Source organism: Pan paniscus, chromosome 5, assembly GCF_029289425.2.
Source record: "Pan paniscus chromosome 5, NHGRI_mPanPan1-v2.0_pri, whole genome shotgun sequence".
Classification (NCBI taxonomy): domain Eukaryota; kingdom Metazoa; phylum Chordata; class Mammalia; order Primates; family Hominidae; genus Pan; species Pan paniscus.
This window is the reverse complement of record NC_073254.2, coordinates 187,411,717-187,429,218: the sequence shown is the minus strand read 5'-3', so window position 1 is coordinate 187,429,218 and position 17,502 is coordinate 187,411,717.

Below are 17,502 nucleotides of genomic sequence, written 5' to 3'. Positions count from 1 at the left end.
TCTCTGTTCTCTATTTTTTGAAAAAGCTGGATATTTTATGTAGCTTTGGCTACATCTCAAGAACAGCTCTCTTCATTTTTGTTTTTCTAAATAGCAAGTTAGATTTCTAATTTTATTCTCCCCAAATGTGTGCTTTCTTTTAAGAAAATATGTGGGATGTAATCCTAGCACTTTGAGAGGCCGAGGCGGGTGGATCTCCTGAGGTCAGGAGTTCAAGACCAGCCTGGCCAACATGGCGAAACTCCATCTCTACTAAAAATACAAAAAATTAGCCAAGTGTGGTGGCAGGCACCTGTAATCTGAGCTACTCCAGAAGCCGAGGAACAAGAATTGCTTGAACCCGGAGGCAGAGGTTGCAATGAGCCAAGATCGTGCCACTACACTCCAGCCTGGGCGAGAGAGCAAGACTTTGTCTCACAAAAAAAAAAAAAAAAAAGAAAAGAAAAAGAAAAAGTGTAGGCCAGGCACGGTGGCTCATGCCCGTAATCCCAGCACTTTGGGAGGCCGAGGCAGGCATATCACCTGAGGTCGGGAGTTTAAGACCAGCCTGACCAACATGGAGAAACTCCGTCTCTACTAAAAATACAAAATTAGCCATATGTGGTGGCGCATGCCTGTAATCCCAGCTACTCAGGAGGCTGAGGCAGGAGAGTCACTTGAACCCCAGAAGCAGAGGTTGCAGTGAGCTGAGATCGCGCCATTGCACTCCAGCCTGGGCAACAAGAGTGAAACTCCATCTCAAAAAAAAGAAAAAGAAAAAGAAAATATGTGGGACACGTACTTTCCTAATGAACGACACTGAATAAAACCCAGTGCACTTTGTCCTCACCTTTCAGTCATCACTGCTCAATTTAAAGACTGATCATTACAGTCTCCCACACAGAAGCAGGTCAGAGGACTTCACCATTCAAGCCCCTCCTGCCTGGGGCAGAATTGAGGAAGCCCGGGTCACTGTCCCACTGGGCTCCAGCCATCCCCCGGCCTCTGCAAGGGGAGATCTGTGCCAGGCACTCCTCTCTGCTTATTCCCTCGGACAGCTAATGAAAGATGGGTGCAGTTGCCATGGCAACCCTTCCCCGCCAATGCGCTGCCGTGAAGATACAGAATGTCTAGTCTAAAAATACTCTTTTGCCCTGACTTCTCTTCAATACCCCATTCACTTAACTGTCTTCTTTGCCCAAACAACATCGTTGGGCTTCTCATCCACATCCCAGTGTTTGAGGACAGGAGCAGCATCCTGGTCTCTTTAACCCTGGGCCACCTGGGAAGAGGAGGCAGACAGGCCAGGCTGAGAGCAATGCTTTGTCTTTCTAAATACAGCTTTTATTTTGAAATAGTTTTAGATTTACAGAAAAGTTGCAAATGTAGTACAGAGAGTCCCCTTGAAAGGTACCAACCTATAGATCCAACGCATTTACCCCGTAGGCCCTGTGCCAGCTTCCCCAAATGCTGAGCATCTCACAGAGCCATGGCACATTCATACAGCTAGGAAGTAACGCTGCCATGTGACAGTTAGTGGGGGGACAGCCTTTATTTGGGTTCCTCCAGGCTTCCCATGAGGGTTTTTTCTGGGCCAGGATCCTGTCCTGGATTCCCTGTTGGACTCAGTCATCGTATCTTCTGGCTGCTCTGTGACAGCTTTTCATTTTCCTTGTTTTTCATGACCTGGACCCTTTTGAAGAGCACTGTAGTTTGTAGACTGTTCCTTAATTTTGGTTTATTTGCTGTTTTCTCATGATTAGGCTGGGGCTGTGGGTTTGCGGAGGACAGCACCCTGGTGAGGCGCTTTCTTGTCCCGTCATATGAGGGATACAGGAGAGGGACAGGACTCCTCACCAGCGATGTTAACCTTGATCCCGTGGGCTCCGTGGTGCCGGCCACATCTCTCCACTGCAGACTCACTGCCTTCCCTTTCCACACGCGGTTCTGCGGGAGCGAGTGCCCAGGGAGCCAGCAGTCAAGAAGACAGCAGCTAATCTCCACCCTGAGGAATGTCTATGTGTACTCTGTAATTCTTCCATAAAAAACACCTGTCCCTTCTTCCCGATGTATTTATTACTCAATCATTGATCTGCATCAGCATGGGCTCGTATATTTACTCTACACTTTGGGTCACCATCCATCGCCACATTATTTCTTCTGTGGCTGCTTTGAGCTCTTTCCCATTGGCTCTTGTGTCCTTCTGATGGGCCATAAAAAGATATAGACACGTGTATATGGATTTTCTTTTCAGTGCATTCTTACTTTCTAGAACTAGAATGTATTCCACACTTATCTTTTGTATTTTTCCCTTCTCTAGGGCAAGAATCAGCATTTCTCAGAGGAACCCACATTTGTTTTGTTGGAAAATTATATTAGAAGCCAAGATTTGAGTGCAGGCTGTGCTCATGGCTGCTGAGGTGCCGTTGTCTCCAGGCCCTCAGGGTTGGACAGAGGAGACACCTGCCTGTGTTCTGCCTGTGTACACACATCTGTGTTGATGTCTGTCTCCAGCTGCTTTCGCATTGCAATGCACGCAAGTTCATACGGATGCCTGGCCCCATCCAGCACCACAGGGCTTATTCTAGCCCCCACTGCGTAGCTGTCACTCCTTTCTCCAGCAGCCAGAAGCCTGGTTCCCACTAGGTATGACCGCTTCCTTATGTGTTCAATCTTGTACACGTGTACAGTCATTTCAGAATTGTTGAAATACCATTTTCAGTCTACTTTCGTTTTTAAAAAATGTCTTTCCCCACTATGTCCTTAGCTGTGGGTAGTTTCATGCAATTCAAAACAATAAATGCATTGCTTTCTTTATGTTTGGATTAACATAGGAGCCAAATCTTGAGTAATTCCCTGAAAAGCCTGACTTTAGTTATGACTGGCATTGGCCTCTCCTCCCCTAGCCTGGGCTGCTGTCATTCACACATGTGGCTTCCCCTTTCCCGAGTGGGCGAATGGTTCCCCCCATTCCTCCTCCTTGTTTTCTTGAAGGCAGTTCCAGCAGCATCGTCTGGGTCCTAGGCATCTCCCTCTGTGGGCGTGGACCCTGCTTCTGTGGGTAGAGCCGTGTTAGGAGACAGGCAGGAGTGAGGGTGTCACCTCTGTCTGGGGCCACACCCATCTTATTCGGCCTCCTCAGTTCTGTGGTGTGACCAGGGGGCAGCCCGCTTTCCAGCCACCTTCTGGGTCCCAAGTCCTCCATGCTGGGGACCCTACTGTCTCCCAAACACATCCAGGCAATTTTGAACACAAGTATGTGAGCTAGCAGACAGTCTAGCTCTTTCTCTCTTTGCTGTGGATCTCCCCTTTAGGGCCAGATTTTGGAACCAGACTCCGACAATGGGAAGTTCTTCATGTGACACATATGAAGCATTGAGGGCCCAGGAAGTTTAAGTTCATGAAAAACCTCAGAGGGCTGAGCAGCACATGTCTGCTTAGGAGGAAGCTGAGCTGGCCTTGAACCAACCAGAACTTGATGAAGGGAGATGAGTCCCTTTCTTGGAGGACAGCAATTTCTAATCATGGCAGCACAATCTAAATTTCATCTTGAAATCTTGGAAAGATACCAACCCATATTCCCAAAAAGTTAGCCTAAAATTAGAGTTGCCTGTATTACTAGAATATTTATAACCTGGATCCATTGGCTCTGGTTCTCCGACCTGCCTGGAGTGCAGCCAGGCACTTTTAGCCATAGAACGTAGCGTGGTCTACCACCTGTAGCCACGGTGTCTCAACTTGCATTTTCTTCCCTCAACCTTGGTTTGGGATCCAGTGCCAAGAGTCACCCTCAAAAAGAAGACAAGAGGTGTTTAGAATAGTCTTAGAAGCCACAACTAAATCTAAATTTGGTTACTTGATTCTCCTTGGGTTGTTGCTTTTATTAAGGTGGACACTGTGCACTGTGGGACAAGAAGGGTGCCTTCTCCTGAGGGTTCCAAAGAGCCTCTTGTTTCTTGAATGTTCATAAGCTGTTTGCAATGTGAATCTTAGGGCTCTAAGCGGGGACTCCCTGGCTGAAAGCACATATCTGTGTTGGTCCTTAGCAGTAGAGGAATATTCATAATGTGAGTTGTTTTGTATAAAACCAATTAACAAAGCCTGGGACCAGCTGCTTCTCATAACTTTCTTTATATCCAGAGAAAGGCCTTTTTTTTTTTTTTTTTTTTAAAAAAAAAAAAAAAGCACCTCTCTGGATGGGAATAGAACATCCCTGGGGCCTTGTTCACAGGATGTCTGTAACCGTGCTGTTGAAAGGAGAAGGCCCGCCCCCAGGAAGGCAAGCGCCTGTGTTCCAGGGTGTTTATCTGACACTTTCCTTCTTGGAGGGAATCCCTCTCTCACTGACATCATCTGTTTGTCTGGGAGAGACCGGACTTCATCCCCCCAGGCCCTCCCAGGGCCAGGGCCCTGCTAGCTGGGGACGTGGCTTCCCAGGCAGTGTTTCACAGCCCTTGTCATTGCCCTCCCTGTAGCCACAGCCGGACAGGTGCCCTCGCCAAGCACAGGCAATGCTGTGCCTCCCTGCATACGGCATCATCTCTAGGACTAAGGAGGGGTGGGCAGAGCTTGTCTTTGGGAAGATGGTTTGCGCTGAGCCAGGTGCCATAGAGTTTACAAAATTAAACGAAATCCTCCCTGCCTCAAGGACCCCAGGGCTTGCAGTCTGGAATCCTCTTGGGAACCGCATGCTTCTGCCCCTGGTTTCAGCCCCTGAGTGCAGTCACCACACACCCTGGCCCACCAGAACTTGGTCGGCTCCTGACCCTGTTCCTGTCCCTGCTCCCTCTGCCCACTTGGCCTCAGCCTGTGGAGGGTTTTCCTGAGTCTGTGTGGCCGGCCGCCTGGGGGGAGTCCCAAAATGGGCCACTGCATTTAAATCACAAGCAAGAGGCTGCTTCTCCTGCGGTCCCTCGCTGGGGGGCTGTGCCTGCCTATGGGGGCCACTAGGCCTTGAGTGGACTGCAGGGACCCCCCATGTGTGCCGGTGCCAGGTTCTGAGTTACTGCCGAGGGTGAAGCCCTTCCCACTGGGTGTCTAAAGGGTGAAGGCGCCAAGCTGTGGGGTGGAGATTGCAACAAGCTCAGGTTGCCCAGAGTGGACGCTCATCTTCCCGCATGGGGGGTGCACAGGGCCTCGCCCCTAGCCTTCCAGGCCCTGGTGCTGCCTCGGACGCTGCTCCTCTGTGTGCTGTAGCCTGGCTTGTGTGGGCAGAAGGGGCTGGAAGGACCCGGCTCTTCAGTACTGGTGGGGCCATTCCTCCCCCACATCCTCTCTCCTATGTTTTGAAATGTCAGAGACGGGGAAGGGAGGAGGAAAGGAAAGAATGGCACTCACCTGGCCTGCTTCTGGGCTAGGGGAACGCTACATGAGAGGGACTTGAGGGGACAGTGTAAAGCCCTGGAGGGGACCAGGGGATCACCATGGGACCACCTCCCACCATGCAGGGGCCTTCCTGGGCATGGTGGGAGGAAGGCAGGCACGTGGGGAGGAGTCTGCCATGCCCGGGAGGTGAAGGGGGTCCTGTGTGGAGGAGGGCTGAGGATGTACTGGATGCTCTGGAGGGTCCCTTGTCGGTCCAGGTGTGGTCACTGCCCGGCCATTTCTAGCTGTTCTCATCCAGGTATCTCAAAATATGACTACACAGCAAATAGGACAGAAACACTAACTTGCCTTCACTTACAAGTATTGATCAGACCGTGTGAGTCAGTCTGGGCTGCCAAAACAAGTACCACAGATGGGACGGCTTACACCACAGACCTGTCCCGCAGGCTGGAGGCTGGAACTCGCAAGCCTGGCAGACCAGACAGGGCCCCCCCGAAGGCTTCATTCAACATAACCCCCTCTGTAAAGCCCCCGTCTCCAAACACTGCCACATCCTGAGGAACTGGGGGCTAGGACTTAACTCTGTGAATTTGGGGAGACAGGATTCAGCCCGTGGCACAGACTTAGGTCATTTCTCCCCAAACCTTAAGGCAACCACCTGAGGGGTCTTTAACATCCCCCCAGGGCTCACTTAATAGACTTTAGACCTTTCTTGGAGGCACAGGTAGGAATCCCTTGACGTGGAAGCTGTGCTTAGGGAACAGACTTTGCTCTTCAAGTCTCCACATGGGAATGAAAGCCCCACCCAGCAGTGATTTTGCTGACTCTGCTGCAGTGATCTGAAAATTTGGAGGTGAAGATCTCTTCTCTGCTAAGGTTCTGTACACATATCTGACGACATTCCCTAAGGGAAAGGATGAGTGTCTTTACCCATGTGATTGTTACCTGCGTCTGCTATTGCTTTTGGAGGCTCGGAGGCAGCCACAACTCACCTCAGGCGAGCTTCATCTCCGGGCAGTGTGCCCCTTGTCTGCAGAGTGAGGGGAGGGGCTGAGACTCCTCCCAGGGCCGGGGTCTCCTGGGCTCTGCTTCACCCGCGGATGATGACTGCCCCCTGCTGGGCATGCCGCTGACTCGCCACTGACAAGCCGCATCCGCAATGTGAAATCCCTGTTCGTTTGTTTGTTTCTGATTTTGTTGAGAAAATGGGGCAGTGGGAAAGCTGTGCTCTTTTCACGAACAGGGTCACTGTGGGGCCCGTGGCAGAGCTCTCACGCCGCTCTCTCCTCCGCAGCTCTCTACGGCGTTCTGTTTGAGAAGAGCAAGGAAGCTGCCTTCGCCAATTACCGCCTGTGGGAGGCCCTGGGCTTCGTCATTGCCTTCGGGTACAGCACATTTTTGTGCGTGCACGTCAAGCTCTACATTCTGCTGGGGGTCCTGAGCCTGACCATGGTGGCGTATGGGCTTGTGGAGTGCGTGGAGTCCAAGAACCCGATCAGACCCCACGCTCCAGGACAGGCGAACCAGGCAGAGGATGAAGAAATACAAAAATGTGAGAGCAGTGAGGTCCGAGGAGGATGAACTCAGAAAGCACCAGCCAGAGAGTTTTCTTAGAAGATGCCTCAGGACATAGAGCGGCTCCTCATCACCACCTCAGCACAATTTGGCCATTGTGAAGAGATCATATTATTTCACTCTTTATGTATTTTTCCTATTCTAACAGACTTAGTCCACCATCTTATTAACAGAGATCAAGTGTATACATGAAGGTATCTGTTAATTTAATTTTAGATACAAAAGAAAAAGGTCTAACGTACAATCAGCCAATTAGAATTTGCCTGAAATCATAGACTCACCCTAGTTTTATTGCTGTAGTTGTTTTTAAGAATTGGAAGACTGCTTAAAAAATGTAGTTGAGCCCCATAATTTTACAAATGGGAGAACTTTTAAACTTCTAACTCTACTTGGATTAAAACCTCATACATTTTACAAAGGGGTCCTGACAAGTCAGCTGACTCAACCTCACAGAGTCAGGGGGTGACAAAGCCAGACTGGGGCTCAGAATTCCTGAAGCATGTGGGGTCTGCGTTTCTAAATAAAGACGGTTATTTAACGGACTCACCTCCTGCCCAAGTACTGTTTTGCTAAGTACTCACATGGACACACACACACGCTTCATCACATCAGTGCTTTAGTGTGCTGTGGCCTTCACAGACCTTCGAGAGCGTTTCAGATGAAGATGCTACACGTGTCTGTTAACATGGAAAATGGTGCCAGGCATGGGTTGAGTGATATTTGCCCATCTCACAGTCATCGTCTTGTCCCTTGGCACCTGGACTCCTCTCTCCCTTGTTCTTCCTAGCAGCACTGCTGGCCGCTGATCTCCAAGGCTTCTTCCTTGTCCAATATGCTCGGGTCCTCTGACCCTCCCCAGCCCTTCCCAGAGCCCTCCCTCCCCAGCACCCTTTCCAGCACCCCTCCCTCCCCAGCACCCTTTCCAGCACCCCTCCTCACTGGCCCCCTTCAGTCCTCCATCCACACCTCCCTCCCGGGCCCTCCCCCTGGCACCCTCAGCCACCTCCCTGCCCCTCTCCTACCCTCCCCCAACTCTGCAGCCCTCCCTGGCCTCTCCCTTGCCTCTCCTTGGCCTCCCCGGCCCTCCCCAGCATGTGTGCCTGGAGCTTTGTTTCTCTTTTGTTCCTTTAATCTCAAGCTGCTTCCTTCCCCCTTCCCCTTCCCCTTCCCCTCCTCTTCCTACGCTTCCTCTTTGGTTCACACTGAGGCTTCCTCTAGACCTTCTAGGTCTTGTCTGTGGCTCTCCCACCTGCGTGTTGTTCATTTATTGTTTCTACGAGCATCTCCTCCTCCTGGAACTTCAGCTTTCTAGCGTCTAGTACACAGCACTAGCAGGTGCTTCATATGTGTGGAAGGAAACGGGCCTCTCCATGAAATTCCAAATGCTTCCTTCACTCACCCTCATTCATTAGGCCACTGGCCACCTCTGACCATGGGAGGGGGAGCAAATGCCACCCGGCCCTGGCCTTTTCTCCTTCCAGTCAGTGACAGCCAGGTGCCCAGACAGGCGATGATCAAAGGCAGAGAAAAGTGCAGCTGCCACGAGCTAATGCCTCCTGGCCTCTCGAATGTTACCTCTCAAGCTGCCCCACGCCGAGCTGTGCATTTTCTCCCACCTGTTAGAATTCCCCCGATAGCCCAGTGTCTCTGACCAACCAGCAGCCTTCTTCTTGTCACCCAGGCTCATGTGCCTTTCATGTGGGGCGTGCTGCCCTCTCCCCAGCCTGACTGATCAGGGAGCAGGCCCTGCCATCCCTCCTCCTGTCTTTGGATCCTCCGCCTCCGTTCCATTCCCTCTCAGTTGCTTCCTGGTTGACTGTCCTCCATGCAGGGCTTGCCCTCTCCTCCACCCGGGCTATTGAGAGGGGGATTTTGCTAAAGTACGGGACACTTCACCCTCCAGCGCCCATCTAAAGAGCACAGTCTTACCCACTGGCTGGGACAGTCCAGGCCTCCGTGAGTTAATCCCAGCTGCCTCTCTAGCCTTCCGTCCATTTCACCAGACTTCTCTGTCCAATGCTTCTGTTAAATACCGAGGTCCTTCCCTTGTGGGCCCTTCGCTCATGCTGTCCCTGTGTCTCTATCCAAACCACGTTTACCCTCCCAGACCCAGTGGAATGCCGTTAACTCTTTGCAGGCTTCAACCATCTTCCTAAAGCTGGGCCTCTGCACTCTCTAATCCCTGCCCTGCTTTTCCCTCCCCTTTCCCACCATGCACCACCGGCTGCCTGGTGCCATCCCTGTCTGTGGGATCCATGGCCGTCTTGCCCAGCGCCATGCCTGTTTGTGGGATCCATGATGGTCTTTGCAGCTCCCACAACAGGGTCATGTCAAAAGGAGTCAAGACTGGCTAGGGTATTTGTGTAGAGGGCGTTCATCGAGGGTGAGGTAACATGTCATGTCCCCTCCATTTGGTGGTTTAGGATTTTGTGAATTGATGATGGGCACTCCTGGTGCTCCTCAGGATAAGTCTTATTTGGAACTGGTCTTTGGTTTCTCAGGCTGCTCAGAGCATTTTGAACCCTGTAGACCCTAAGTCAGTAGGAACTCCTTAGACCTTCGGGGGTAGTGAGGCCTTTGCAGAATGTCTTGGAGACAATGAACTAGGCCTGCTCATGAGGTGTGGGGGGCACTAAGGAGTGAGCCCTGGGCCTAAGGCTGGAGGGGAGGACCCAGAGCTGAGAGGAGTTGGGGAGTGCGTGTGCATTTGTCCAAACCAGTGTGCATCTGTGTGGCTCCAGCCGGCCGTTCAGAAGTGAGGTGGAGCAGGGCAGCCTCTCCAAGTGCTCCTGGGACAGAGAGCTTGCTAGTTTAGAAGAGTCCAGTTGGGGTTGCAGGATCATCAGAATTCTGCTCAGAGACTGAGCCATGATCGTGTTCTGCTGATGTTGATGCTTACAGGAAAGTGCCAGACTCTGTGTGACAGGAGCCTGAGCCTCCTCCGAGTCACTGGAGGGGTTCAATTGAGTTCAACGGAGGGTCTGTGTGACAGGAGCCCGAGCCTCCTTCGAGTCACTGGAGGGGTTCCATCGAGTTCGATGGAGGGCCTGAGTGACAGGAGCCCAAGCCTCCTCTGAGTCACTGGAGGGGTTCAATCAAGCTCAACGGAGGGTCTGTGTGACAGGAGCCCGAGCCTCCTCCGAGTCACTGGAGGGGTTCCATCGAGTTCGATGGAGGGTCTGAGTGACAGGAGCCCAAGCCTCCTCTGAGTCACTGGAGGGGTTCAATCGAGCTCAACGGAGGGTCTGAGTGACAGGAGCCCAAGCCTCCTCTGAGTCACTGGAGGGGTTCAATCGAGCTCAACGGAGGGTCTGAGTGACAGGAGCCCGAGCCTCCACCGAGTCACTGGAGGGGTTCCATCGAGTTCGATGGAGGGTCTGTGTGACAGGAGCCCGAGCCTCCTCCGAGTCACTGGAGGGGTTCAATCGAGCTCAACAGAGGGTCTGAGTGACAGGAGCCCGAGCCTCCTCCGAGTCACTGGAGGGGTTCAATTGAGTTCAACGGAGGGTCTGTGTGACAGGAGCCCGAGCCTCCTCCGAGTCACTGGAGGGGTTCAGTTGAGCTTGACGGAAGGTCTGGTTGTTGGGTGTCCATGTGGAGCGGCCAGCTGGACCTATGAAGACGCCCTCAACACACAGCACTACCCCACTGCTATGCACCCAACCAGCGGCTTGTCTGGACAGCCAGGCTCTCCCTGAAGGTGGCCGGTGGCATTGGGGACTTTTCTGATTTCTTCATCCTTTGCATTTTGGAACTGAAGCATTTGTGGCTGCGCCCAAGTGCCCTGGTGAGAGCCTAGAGAAAGAGCAAACCAGATTCTAATCTCTTCCTGGCCCCGGGGGGAGGGTGTGTGGCTGGGTCCCTGGGTCGTATCGGTATTGCCAGCCCAGCACGTGTTTAGTGGGCAAGTTGAACAGTAACGGGACTTCAAAGCAAATTTTTGGTTTTTCGGGTCTCCAGATATTTCGATCAGATCATCTACACACTACAGAAAAAATAGTTTCTCTCTCTGGTTTTCACATGACTGCTGGTGCGTCCAGGTCACTTTGATCACAAAACCTTTCTAACCAGTTTCCAGGTTAAGGGTCCAATTTATGAAACTCTTAATAGGAGCCTCACTTTCCATTGTGTCAAAGCAAATTAGTTAACCTCACTCTTTTTTAGTATTCAGTGTGTAAACTGGGAATATTCCTACTTCACAAAGAAAAATTAAGAGTGTGTATCATAAAATGCTATCAAGAGCTATAGAACGGAACAATAAGAACAGCCATCCCCTAGACCAAGCTTAAAATGCAGTGCTTTTCTGTCAATCCCTGAACTGCAGTGCGCTCTTCTAAGCTTTCATAACATTTCATTCATCAGTCTTAAGTTTCCATGGCCCAACTCCCAGGACTCAGAGGCAAATACGCCCTGTTTTTACTTGATCAGAGATTTAATGAAGGCAAGATTGTTAAAAAATATAATGTATGGCAAAATATATTACAAAAAATTTTCTAAAATCTAAAGATCTATCTATAAGAAAGCCCTTAAATATAGAAATTAAAACGTTAAGAGCATATAATGAAGAGACAGGGAGGGTGCCGCTGACCCAGATCTGTTGCCCGTCTGCAGTTACTACCACATTCTAAGATTAGCCCTGAGCTTGCTGGCAGCCACGGCAGAAAAATAAATGCAAATTATAAAATAGTCAGTTTTGATAAAAAGAGGCCTGCCAGCATCAAGAAAGAGATTCGTTTTCTAGGTCCCAAAATGTAAGGGGATTTTCATGTGGGTCCCCGGCCAAAAAACATGGAGCGAGTGTAGTGGACACTCTTCCCTGATGGGTTGTTACGGCTGTTTGGTGACTGTGATCTTTGCTAACTGCAATGATCTCATTGGAACGTGATTCTCTGAACGTGCGTGAGCAAGGTCTGCTAATGAGACCGGGAGTGTGCACCCTCCTGAGATGAGGGCCGTCCACGCCTGGGCTTGGGGCCTCTGTAGCACCCGCCTAGCCTGGGTCTGTTTAGTCAGTGACTCATCGCTACCTTACCCCAGTGAAAGCCGTGATGCCGAGATAGCTAACCCGCAGGAGAGCTCCAAAGCACTGAGGTGTCTGGCCTTTGTCAAGGTACTTGAGTCTGTTCCAGCTTCACAGCCAAATAACAAACACACATTACTTCTTTTTCCCAAGTTCATTTCCAGGCCCAAGTCAAAGCTGCCTGAGTCCCCAGGGCCCCACTCCAGTCCCTCTGGAATGTTCTTTCTCTCAGAAGTTCCTGGCCCACCTTCTCCTAGCGTCCCGAGGACAGATCACGCCAGCTGAAAGAAGATCTGAGTCTGGGGAAGGAATCAGGAAACTTGTCTTCCTTCCTCCTTCCCCCTTTCTTCCCATGGGGTCAGCACCCTGGAAGGGGTAGGAAATCCAGAAGGAAGCACGTGTGTGGTGGGAATCATTCTTGAGAGAGCTGCAGGTGCCACGGGGCCAGCCACGCTCCTTCCCCCGAGACCGCCTGCCCAGGCCCCTGCTCGGCCAGACCGGCACACAAAGGAGCAGCGGCCGGAGACGTGGTGCCCTGGTGGACAGGGGCTGTCACCGTGACCTCAAGGAACGTGCATGGGCAGAGAACAGTCTCCTATGGTGAAAGACAGATGCCGCCGTGGGTTTCCCCTGGTGACTATAAAGCCTCCATCCTACCCACGTTGCAAATGTCCCACTCTCTGCTCCCTCCTGTGCCTGACTCACTATCCCTGTCTGGAGAGCATCTGTCTGACTCCCAACGCGACGCGCCCTCCCTGAGTCCCTGACTCCCTCCCTTTCCTTAGTCATTCTGTTTGCAAAAATAAGACAAAACAAAAATCTACAGAGGCGTTTGACCAGACTGCTTTGGAAGGTAAAGTCTCACACCGGGAACGCAAAGCAAGTTATTTATCTCCCATGACGCCTCCGTCTGCCTGTCCTGATGCGTGTGGGCAATAGGAAGCCTCCTTCCTTAGGGAATAGTTCTTTCCTGCCCATTGCTGGCAGTGCAGGCTTTGCTTCATCTCCAGCCATGGCCTAAAAGAGCACCAATGACAGGGTGGGCCTTTGAAAATATGGCCCTGAAACCCAGAGGGTTTACCTGTTCAACTTGGAAGTGTGCCCATGGGCACCTGTGTGTGTGTGTGCACATCCGATGAGCTGCACAGTCCACACACTCAGCTCCGAGGAGAGCACAGTGGCCTTGAAGAGAAGCAGATTCGGGAACCTCCCATTCAATACTGAGCCGTGGATCTCACTCGGCCTCCAAGTACAGGAGAAAGCCCCACCCACCACCCCTGTCCCTCCTTCCCAGGCCTTCCCGCCAGGCCAGCCCCCTTCCAGGGCCGTCCCCTCACTCCTCCCTCACCTGCCCAGTCCTGCAGAAGGCAACTGTGATTTCTGTTTTCGAAGCAATCTTTCCTGAGACCTCAGCTATCTGTTCCACTTCCATCCTTAACCCCAACAAATTCCAAGCAGGTCTCATTCTCATCATGCAAGAAAATTATCTAATAAGCAAATTAGGATATTTATTCATTCATCCAACAAATATGTACTTAATGTGAAGCATTTGCTAAGTGCCACACATTGACTTAGATATAGTGAATCAAGCAGGCATTAAACAGCAATGTTTTGTTCTCAATAAGTTTCTATTCTACAGAAAAAAATGTAAAATCGGTTTGTGGGTGGCCAGAGGCAGGAAGAGCAATGGAATAGGGTGAGGGCATGAGGACAGACATGGCACAGCTGTGTGCAGGGTGGAAACACCGCTTCCTCTGACAAGGTGGTGGGAGAGGCTGCAGCACCCAGCGGGAAAGCCAGGGAGGTAAAGCGGGGGCTGGGGTCTGAGAGGAGGCCCACGGAGGGGGCCCAGATCGCGCAGGGCCCAGCACCGAGGTAAGGCCCTTAAGTTTTATTCTGAGCCAAATTGGAACCCATATTCATTTCCTGGTCTGTTGTAATAAAGCACCACAAATTTGGGTGGCAAAAACAGCAGGAATTCATTCATTTCTCACAGCTTAGAGGCCACAATTCTATCAAGATGGCAGTAGGGCCAGGCCCTTCTGAAAACCCTAAGGGAGGGTACTTCCTGGCTCTTCAGCTTCCGGAGCTGCGGGCCATCCCCAGTGTTCCTTGGCCCGTAGATGGACCACTCCAATCTCTGCTGCCATCTCCATGCGGCCTCTTCCCCATGTGTCTGTATCTTTGCTCAGCCTTCTCCTCTGTGTCTCTGTGTCTAGTTCCTCTAAGAAGGGGAACTTCATGCCACTGGTGTCCACAGAAGGACACTAGTCATATTGGATTGACCACATCTGCAACAGCCCCATTTCCAAAGGTCACACTCTGAGGTTCTGGGAAGACATGAATTTTGGGGGACACTGTTGATCCCAGTACAGAAGCCACTAGAAAGCCTTGATCAGAGGAGTGGCATGAAGTGACTTCTTTATAAAAAGATCATTCTGGCTACAAGATGGAGAAGACACCATCAGCCCAGGAGTAAGACAAAAAGGCTAAGTTAAGAAGCTCTCAAATCGCCCCAGCAAGAAACAACAGCAGCTTGTACCAGGGTGGTCATGGTGGCAGGAGAGGTGCTGAGAAGTGGTCAGATTTTGGATGTTCTTTAAAGGTAGAGTCTAGGGAGATGCCAGTGTAGAGAAAGACAGCCATGGAAAGCTCCAGGCCTTTGGCCTAACAAAGACCTGGAAGAATGAAGTGGTCGTTTACTCAGACTGAGGAAGCCTCAGAGAGTAGCAGGTTTGTGGGGTAAAAAAATCAAGGTTTGGTTCTGGGTAAGTTAATTTCTGCATGTGAGCAGACATTCAGGTGTTTTTGTTGAGGGGCAGTTAGATCCATAGGACTGGCATCTACTGGAGATTCCATCTGGAGAGACAGGAAATTGGAAGTCAAGAGACCGGCTGTGTGGAGACAGGATGGAGGAGAGCAAAGCGTGGTCATCGGAATCCTTGGGCCTTCCCGGCTTTAGAGGTCCAGAAGACGAGGAGGAGCCAGAAACACAACCAGTGAGATAAACGAAGACCCAAGAGTTCGTGCTAGCCCGGGGCCCAGCGAGAGGTGATCCCAGAAAGACTGACTTGGTGACAGCATCGGTTGCTGCTGGAATGTCTGCTTAGACACGAACTGAGGGTGAGTCATGGGTCTAGCAGGGATCATGTCACTGGTGTCCACGGCCAGAGCAGCTCAATGGAGTTTTGGGGATGAAGACCTGAATCAAGTGGCCTAAAGAGACCAGATAAAAAGTGTGGCTGGTGAGGGTGCCCAGCCCCTCCTGGAGGGTTTCCCAGAAAGGAAGCAGCAGCTGGAGTGCAATGTGGAGGTCAAGGGTCCTGACCCAGGGAGAGATTTGGGGATTGGGAAGGACTGGGTGTTACAATAACTGTAGTTCAAATTACTCACATGATATTTACGAGGAACACTAGAATAATCATGCAGGTTAGTGGCTTGTTCAAGCCACACAGCTGGCTAGTGGAAGACATAGGACTAGAATCTGCTTTCATAACTGCTGGCCCAGATGCTTTTCTACTAAGACGCTAGTTAACAGTAATAACTCCAAATGCTCTTCTTCACCTGCAATGTGTGCACTTCAGTTTTGAAACTTGTTATTGAATTATAACACAGATACAGAAAATGCACAATTACACCCCCCCTTATCCGTCAGGGACACAGTCCAAGACCCCCAGTAGATGCCTGAAACCACAGAGAGTACCAAGCCCTGTATGCACTATGACATTTCTCAGGCATGCACGCCTATGACAAAGTTTAGTTTAAAAACTAGGCAGGATAGATCTGGCAAGATGGCCAGATAGGAACAGCTCTGGTCTGCAGCTCCCAGTGAGACCAACGCAGAAGGTGGGTGATTCTTGCATTTCCAACTTAGGTACCCTGTTCATCTCATTGGGGCTGGTTAGGCAGTGGGTGTAGCCCACAGAGGGTGAGCAGAAACACGGTGGGGTGTCACCTCACCCAGAAGGTGCAAGGAGTGGGGGGCCTCCCTATCCCAGCCAAGGGAAGCCATGCGGGACTGTGTTACTCGTCCAGATACTACGCTTCTCCCATGGCTTTTGTAATCTGCAGGCCAGGAGACTCCCTCATGTGTCTACACCACCAGAGCCCTGGGTTCCAAGCACAAAAATGGGCAGCTGTTCAGGCAGACACTGAGCTAGCTTTTGGAGGTTTTTTTTTTTTTTCGTTCCCAGTGGCAATTGGAACCTCAGCAAAACAGAACTGTTCACTCCCCTGCAAAGGGGGCTGAAGCCAGGGAGCCAAGTGGTCTCACTCAGTGGGTCCCACTCCCACAGAGCCCAGCAAGCTAAGCACCACTGGCTTCAAATTCTCGCTGGCAGCACAGCAGTCTGAAGTTGACCTAAGACACTGGAGCTTGGTTTGGGGAAGGGCATCCACCATTACTGAGGCTTCAGGAGGTGGTTTTTCCCCTCACAGTGGTAACGACTGAGTGGAACTCAACATAGTGCAGCAAGGTGGCTGTGGCCAGACTGCCTCTCTAGGTTGCTCTTCACTGGGTAGGGCATCTCTGAGAGAAAGGCAGCAGTCTCAGTCAGGGGTTTATAGATAAAACTCCCATCTCCCTGGGATAGAGCAACTGGAAGAAGGGGTGGCTGTGGGCGTGGCTTCAGCGGACTTAAACGTTCCTGCCTGCTGGCTCTGAAGAAGGCAGCAGATCCTGACAAGGAGGTTCTCCAAGCAAAGTGCTTGAGCTCCACTAGGGACAGACTGCCTCCTCAAGTGGGTTCCTGACCCTCATGCCTCCTGACTGGGAGAGACCTCCCGACAGTGGTTGACAGACACCTCATACAGGAGAGCTCTGGCTGGCATCAGGCTGGTGCCCCTCTGGGATGAAGCTTCCAGAGGAAGGAGCAGGCAGCAATCTTTGCTGTTCTGCAGCCTCTGCTGGTGATACCTAGGCAAAGAGGGACTGGAGTGGACCTCCAGCAAACTGCAGCAGACCTGCAGAAGAGGAGCCTGACTGTTAGAAGAAAAACTAACAAACAGAAAGGGACAACAACATCAACACAAAAACTCCATCCAAAAGTCATCGGCCTTAAAGATCAAAGGTAGACAAATCCACGAAGATGACGAAAAAACAGAACAAAAATGCTGAAAATTCCAAAAACCAGAATGCCTCTCTTCTTCTCCCAATGATCACACTTCCTCTTCAGCAAGGGCACAAAACTGGATGGAGAATGAGTTTGACTAACTGACAGAAGTAGGCTTCAGTAGGTGGATAATAACAAACTCCTCTGAGCTAAAGGTTCATGTTCTATCCCAATGCCAGGAAACTAAGAAACTTCACAAAAGGTTACACGAACTGCTAATTAAAATAACCAGTTTAGAGAGGAACATAAATGACCTGATGGAGCTGAAAAACACAGCATGAGAACTTCATGAAGCATACACAAGTATCAATAGCTGAATTGATCAAGCAGAAGAAAGGATATCAGAGATCGAAGATCAACTTAATAAAATAAGGCCAGAAGACAAGATTAGAGAAAAGAATGAAAAGGAACAAACAAAGCCTCCAAGAAATATGGGACTACGTGAAACAATCAAACCTGCAATTAATTGGGGTCCCTGAAAGTGATGGGGAG